At 45.8% G+C, this 7,605-nt stretch overlaps 1 pseudogene across 1 annotated transcript; it reads left to right on the plus strand.

The window, feature by feature from the left end:
- The first annotated feature begins 1,595 nt into the window (after positions 1 to 1,595).
- On the plus strand, positions 1,596 to 5,104 carry LOC147934555 (uncharacterized; annotated as a pseudogene). The gene is made up of 4 exons (XR_015571367.1): positions 1,596 to 3,331; positions 3,494 to 3,645; positions 3,873 to 4,085; positions 4,227 to 5,104. The product of XR_015571367.1 is annotated as an uncharacterized LOC147934555 (transcript).
- The last annotated feature ends 2,501 nt before the right edge of the window (positions 5,105 to 7,605 follow it).

The following is a 7,605-nucleotide window of genomic DNA, read 5'->3' on the forward strand; positions in this document are numbered from 1 at the left end:
AGCAACAATGAACTATGATTAAGAGCTATAACTTCATTCCTAAGGTTTGACTTTAAACAAGGTGGTTTTAATCATTGTCCCCTAAAATGCATATGCAACAGTCCTATATGGAAAATATTCAAAATTTTGACGGAGGGCTGGCGTGGCAGGGGCGAAAAAAGAGCGATTAGGGTTTTCTTACTTTTTGGTCACGGATGGTGTCGTCGGCGGCTTCTCCGAGCCGTCTAGGGGTTGGTTCGGGTCAGATGGAGGCTCCGGTGGGGGTTGTGCAGAAAGAAACGGGGTCTGTGTTTTTTGATGAGGATTCGATGGACGTGCAGTTGTCTGATAGGGATCATGTGGTTGGTTCAAAAGCGGTGTCTTCGTCGATTCAGCCTGCAACGGAGACTCACACGGGGAAACGTTCTTTTCTCCAGGTCGCACAAAAACGTATTTTCTCAAAGCAGAAGTTCGAAGTGTCGGAGGTGGATGGTAAGGAGAGGGTTGTTGTTCCTCGAGCGGTGTTTGTCGGGGCAAAGCCTCTATGGGAGGATTTTGTGATTGGAAAGTTTCTCCATGTTAAAGTTCCTCATGTAGGGAAAATACACATGATAGTGAATAAGATTTGGAGGTTAGGAGACCGGTCGTCCCTGATTGATGTCTTTGTGGTGAATGAGTCCACTGTTAAGTTTCGTATTCGAAATGAGGGTATGAGGAATAGAGTTTTGAATCGTGGAATGTGGAACATTGCGGATCTGCCAATGATAGTCTCGAAGTGGACACCTTTCACTGAAGAGGCTCAACCGGCCATGAAGTCAATCTCATTATGGGTTACTTTGAAAAATATTCCTCCCACAATGTTCACGGACAAGGGCTTGGAGTTCTTGGCAAGTGCAGTTGGGAAACCTATTCGGTTACACTCCAAAACAGAGGCGTGCACCAGCTAAGGAGCTCCCTACAGAGTATGCGTTTATGGGAGAGGAGGAAGGTGAACTAGATTCCGTTATCTGTTATAGTTACCCTTGGCTTCCTCCGCGTTGTTCCAGATGCAAGACATGGGGCCATCTTGTGTTTACTTGTTTGTCTCCTGGGGATAACATTGTCAACGAGCAGCAGGCAGAGCAATCTCCTTCGAATCTGCTCAAAACTGTTGCTACGGACTCATCCTCGGCACAACGTGAAGTTTTAGCTGTAGACCCGCCTGTCTCGCAGAGTTCTGTACTCCCAGAAAATATGGTCCACGATGCTGATGAAAACCAGGAGGAGGAAGGTTGGCAAACGCCAAAATCGGGTCGGAGCCCAAGTAACAAAACTAGTTCTGTGAAGTCTGGTGAGGCCTCTCTGCTCTCAAACTCTTACTCTGTTTTGGGAGCTGATGAAGAGTCTCAAACAGGGGAGGGGAGTGGAGTAGATCTACCGTCTACCAATGATGTGCAGGCCAGTATGGCCACCAAAAATGTTACGGTTCGGCATCCTGACGAGGGCATTCAGGTAAGGGGTTCGCAGGGAGTGGTCTCTACGCGTCCCTACTTGCCGCGTGGTACCAAAACGGCTCATAAAACAGTCTCGAATCTTCTTGCTCCTAACCAGAGCAGGAAGCCTCCCTCACAATAATAATGTCTGGTTTTTTTTGGAATGTCCGTGGTCTCAATAAATCTTCTAAGCATTCCATAGTTAAACAGTGGGTGGAGAGTAATCAGTTTCAGTTTGGTTGTTTTCTTGAGACTCGAGTAAGGGAAAGGAAGGCTGAGCAGTTGGTGAGTCGTCTGTTTCCTGACTGGTCTCTTTTGTCTAATTATGAGCATAACCGCAGGGGTCGTATATGGGTTATGTGGAAAGGAAATGTGAGGGTTGATCCATTCTATAAGAGTGAGCAGATCATCACCTGCTCTGTGAAGATGGAGGATCAGGAGGCATTTTTTTGTTCTTTTGTGTATGCTCTGAATACTGCGGAGGTTAGGAAGATCCTTTGGCAGGAGATTAAGGATCATTCTGACTCAGCACTTCTGCAGCATAAGCCTTGGCTACTTAAGGATCATTACAATGAAACTCTTGACATGGTGGAGCATTCAAGAGTGGATGATAGTCCGCTGGTCACAGGGGGAATGCGTGATTTTCAAGCTGTCATCAATCATTGCTCTCTCTCGGATATGGCGTATCATGGTCCCCTTTACACATGGTGTAATAAGAGGGAGAATGACCTTATCCTTAAAAAACTTGATCGTGTCTTGATAAATGGAGCATGGAAGCGTTCATATCCGCACTCTTATAGCGTTTTTGCCGCTGGTGGTTGTTCCGATCATTTGTCGTGTCGCATAATGATACATGGTGGAGGTGCTCCAACTCATACACGACGTCGACCATTTAAGTTTGTAAATATATTAACAGAAATGGAGGAATTCAAACCACTCGTTGGTGAGTACTGGCAGGACACGGTGCCTTTATTCTTATCCACATCCACTCTGTTTCGTTACTCAAAAAAACTTAAAGGTCTTAAACCAATGTTGCGCTCCTTAGCGAGAAGGCGGATAGGGCACCTTGTTCGGAAAACAGCAGAGGCTTATCTTGATTTATGCCAAAAGCAGCATGCTACTTTATCTAATCCCTCTACTCAGTTGATGGAGGAGGAGAACACTGATTTTAAACGATGGGACTTTTTAGTCGGCCTTGAAGAAAAGTTTTTGAAACAGAAGTCTAAGTTACATTGGCTACAGGTGGGGGATAAGAACAACAAAACATTTCACAGTGCGGCTAAAACTCGAGAAGCCGTGAATAATATTAAGGAGGTTCGTTGTCCTGATGGTAATGTTGTCAAACATGATGCTGATATAAAGCGTGAGGCTGAGCGACACTTTAGGGAGTTCTTGCAGGAGGTTCCTGCAAACTTTAAAGGGATCATGGTGGAGGAGCTTGAGCAGCTCTTACCTTATCGATGTACTGCCACTGATCAGCAATCTCTCACCCGTGTAGTCACTGGTGATGAGGTGAAAAAAGTCCTTTTCTCTATGCCAAGTGATAAGGCACCGGGACCTGATGGATCCACTTCTGAATTCTTTAAAGCAACATGGGACATAGTGGGTGCAGAATTTGTACTGGCTGTACAATCGTTTTTTGCCAAGGGTTTCTTGCCTAAGGGTGTTAATGCTACAATTCTCGCACTTATTTCCAAGTCTACCGCTGCAAAGAAGATGAAAGATTATCGTCCAATCTCCTGCTGCAACATAATCTATAAGGTAATTTCAAAGATCATTGCTAATCTTCTTAAGAGGCTCTTACCAAAGTTCATTTCGAGTAACCAGTCTGCTTTTGTTCAAGACTGACTTTTGATTGAGAATGTTCTACTGGCTACTGAACTTGTCAAAGATTATCATAAGTCCTCTATCTCTGGTCGTTGTGCGATGAAAATCGACATCTCCAAGGCCTTTGACTCAATACAATGGTCTTTTCTTTCCAAGATTTTCTCTGCCATGCACTTCCCGCCACTATTTATTCACTGGATTATGCTTTGTGTGTCAACAACCTCTTTCTCAGTTCAGGTTAACGGTGAGCTTGCGGGTTTCTTCCGGAGCTCGCGGGGCCTGCATCAAGGTTGTGCTCTATCCCCGTATTTGTTTGTCATGTGTATGGATGTACTCTCCAAACTTTTGGACAGGGCAGCGGGAGAGCGTTTGTTTGGCTATCATCCGCGGTGTTAGAACTTAGGTCTCACTCATTTAAGCTTTGCTGATGATCTTCTGGTTCTATCGGATGGTAAGCTGAGATCTATTGAGGCGTGTTGGCGGTGTTTGATCAGTTTGCTAAGATTTCAGGGCTCACTATAAGTTTGGCAAAGTCAACTATCTACTTGGCTGGTGATGTTGCTTATCCTCCTGGGGTGCAACTTCCGTTTGCAGTGGGCTCCTTATCAGTCTGCTACCTTGGCCTCCCCCTCGTCACCAAACGGCTAACAGTGATGGATTGCACTCCTTTATTGGAGCAGATTCAAAAATGTCTAGGCTCTTGGACTGCTCGTTCTTTATCCTACGCTGGTCGATTTAATCTGATATCCTCTGTGTTGTGGAGTGTTTGTAGTTTTTGGATGGGGGCGTTCCAACTACCGAGTGCGTGTATCGCTGATATTGAATCTTTATGCTCTGCTTTCCTTTGGTCTGGGACAGAAATGAATGCTCGAAAGGCAAAGGTATCATGGGAGGTTGTTTGTACGCCTAAAGCAGAGGGAGGACTTGGTTTACGTTCTTTAAAGGAAGCAAATCTTGTGTGTTGTTTGCGGCTAATCTGGCGTTTAATATCCCATGGTACCTCCTTGTGGGTGGCATGGTCTACTATGAATCTTTTACGGCAAGTATCCTTCTGGTCAGTTCAGAGCACATCGAGCTTGGGCACCTGGATATGGAAAAAGCTTCTCAAATATCGACCACTGGCCAAAACGTTTTGTAAAGTTGAGGTGGGGGATGGAAGTCACACTTCTTTTTGGTTCGATAACTGGTCAGATTTGGGTCCTTTTATTGACATTGTTGGTGACAGAGGTGTTATTGATATGGGCATCAGTCGACAAAGTACACTCTCGGATGCTTGGACTCATCGTCGTCGACGGCGGCACAGATCGGAGCAGATAACTGCAATGGAGGATGCTCTGTATTCTCAATGGCAGCGACGACAGACAAAACCTGACAAATTATTATGGCGAGGTAAGAATGACGTTTTACGAATGGCGTTTTGGAACGGGTGGCTTGCGGGGACCTGCATTTTATTCCACTCTACAATGGAGACTAGAGATCATCTGTTCTTTAGTTGCCCTTTTGCTTCTGAAGTGTGGTCCGCGCAGTCAAAGGGTCTTCTTGGAGCCCACTACACAACGGTTTGGTCATCATTACTCGACACTCTCTCTAACCCACAACTCCACAGGGTTGATGGCTTCCGTCTAAGGTATGTTTTCCAAGTTGTTGTCTACATGTTATGGCGCGAGCGTAATGGGCGTCGTCATGGTGAGACTTCTCACACTGCAGCCTGCATCATCGACTGGATAGAGAGACAAGTTCGTGATCAGCTTCTCGCCATTGGCCTCTCCGGTGATCGGCGATATGACACGGCGTTTCAAGTATGGTTACATTCTCGGCAGTTATGATCTCTTTTTGGAGAATTGTTTAGTGCTTAGCCACATTTTCTAACTCTTTATAAACTGCTGCACACGTTGTACCAAGTTATTTTTTTCTTTTGAATATAATTTAACATTATTTTCAAAAAAAAAAAAAAAAAAAAAATCAGTCCTATATGAAGCAATCTAGACTCAATCCTAACATGGAAATGCAACTACATGAACACTCTCTTGTTTTTATTATTATTATTATTTTATTTTTTTTTAAAATTTAAATTTTTTTGGGTTTTTTATGCAAATAGATGCAGTCTCAAATGAATAAAACTAGCATGCAAAAATTTAAAATAAGAAAATAAGAAAATAAAACACAATGTTATATACATTCTCAGACCCTTCCCCAAACTTAAATTACACAGTCCCTTGTGTAAATAAAAGTCTGAAAAAGAAATATGAGAATCACACAAAATGAAACAAAATAAAATGCAATGGTATAAAAAATGGTTTGGATAAAAGTGGTACCTCATGGGGTGGTGAAGAAGGAGGTTGTGGCAGCCTCCATGCTCGCCAAGGTGTACCCAGGATCATCACCGGCTTCAGAGGGCGCCGGGATTCGCTCATCAGAAAGCTCGGTTATGCGCACGGACGACCTGTTCGGACCAGCATCTGAGCGGTTGATTGGGTAAGACATCGCGTAGGTCATCGGGTATGGCATTGGGTAGTACGAAGGGTATGGTGGGAGAGGTATGGAATGGTCACCCGTGTAGCTGCTCGCAGGGTGCATCGGGTACGACATCGGATATGGCATCTGATATGTTGGAGGGAAAGGACCCGAGTGGTCACCCGAATGTGTGCTCGATGGTGGCATCTTGTAAGGCATCATGTACCCCGTCGCATTAGGCATCAAATAGGCATCTGAATGGCTTCTCCGTGACCTATCGGGTCTGGTTACACCTTCCTCAGCGTGGGGCTCATAGGAGGATGCCCGATGGGGCTCTGGAGGTGCTAATCCTCGGATTCCTCCTAATGGTCCGCTCCTCCCCATACATGTGGGTGCAAAAGTTGAACTGCGAGCTGAGGCACAGCTTGCCTTGTCTTGCAGCTCCCTGATCTGTCCTCCCATCACCTTCACTGTGCCAGTAAGGTCCTTCACTTTCCTAGCCAGGAACTTGTTCATCCTCTTCAACCACCCGATTCTTTTGTGAGCTTCTCTCACTCCCACCGGTTGCTTTTGAGAGCAACCATACTCCTCAAAATCGTAATCCTCTGAATCACCTCCCTGTCCTTGCCCTGTTGGTTCTCTCTCTTCAGCTTCGGATTCCTCCTCAGGGTTGTACAGCTCCTCCAATGGTGGCGCGAAGTCTATGTTCTCCCCTAGCCGGATTTTGGTGCACACGACGTTGGGCAGGATCATCTGAGTAGCTCCGACTGCTGGGTGAACGAACTTGAAGAGCAACATATCATTTGGCTTCTCATAGGCCAAGAATCTCGCCAATGTGAGGTAGTCGATGTCTAGCCATCTCGGCTCATGTACTACTCCCTTTAGGGGCACATCGCAAGCAACCAAAATTGGTGTGACCAAACCTCCTATGGATATCTCTCCAGCTCCCTCTCGCCTCTCGGTTTTCATTGCCCAGGATTTCAGATACAAGAACTGATCCAGCAACACAAAGATCATGTTAGTGTCTGTAACATCCCCTACTAGCGGTTTACCATCCCTAGCATTATCCAAACTCCCACACAAGGCTATATCTAGCAGCTGCAGCTCATGATCATTCACATTCCCAGTTTCTTTCCTAGCAAATAGAGTGCAAGCTAGGGACTTGTGAAAATACCTCAAAACAAGGCTCCTTATTTGAGCAGATTTGGAGCTTGTAGACTTGTAGGAAAGCTTATCTCCTATTGTCAGCCATAGAGATTTCATTTCTTCCTTGCTCACGTCCATGTTTTCTCCACTCCCAGCGTTGAATCCATACAGCTCTTCCATCTCCTTGAAGGTAAGTCGGTATTCCTTGTTGCGCACGGAGAAACTGATGAACCCGATCCCCCTATCAGGTAGTAGGGTCGGGTGGTCTTCAAAGTAGTGTAACCGCAGCATGGAAAGGAAGTGAACCGTCTCCTCTTTATAAGCTTCGAGGTTGGTTCGCATCATCTGGCCCATGTGGCGCATGTCGAAGAGAAACTCGATGTCCTCAACTGCTTCATCGTTTGGCGGTGGCGGTAGCGGGTACCAACGAAGCTCATCTTGCAGAGGACCTTGAATAGCTTGGCTGGAGTCTCCACTTCTCTTTGTTTCAGCCTCCTCGATGCTAAACGTGTGCGTTCCCTCTGCTCCTCTTCATTATCACGGCTCTCATCCTCGGTACCTTGATCTTCTTCTTCCATCGCTCTCTCAGCTACCTTCTCAGCCTTTTCAGAGGCTGGTCTCTTCCCCCTCGCAACCGCAGCTATGCTTCTCAACCTGGAGGTTTGGATCTCCTCTGGTTCTCCTCCATCTGCATCAGAATCGACCTCCATTGGGTCGGTGACGGTTC

This window comes from Camelina sativa, chromosome 11 (assembly GCF_030686135.1).
Source record: "Camelina sativa cultivar CO46 ecotype springtype chromosome 11, ASM3068613v1".
Taxonomy (NCBI): Eukaryota; Viridiplantae; Streptophyta; class Magnoliopsida; order Brassicales; family Brassicaceae; genus Camelina; species Camelina sativa.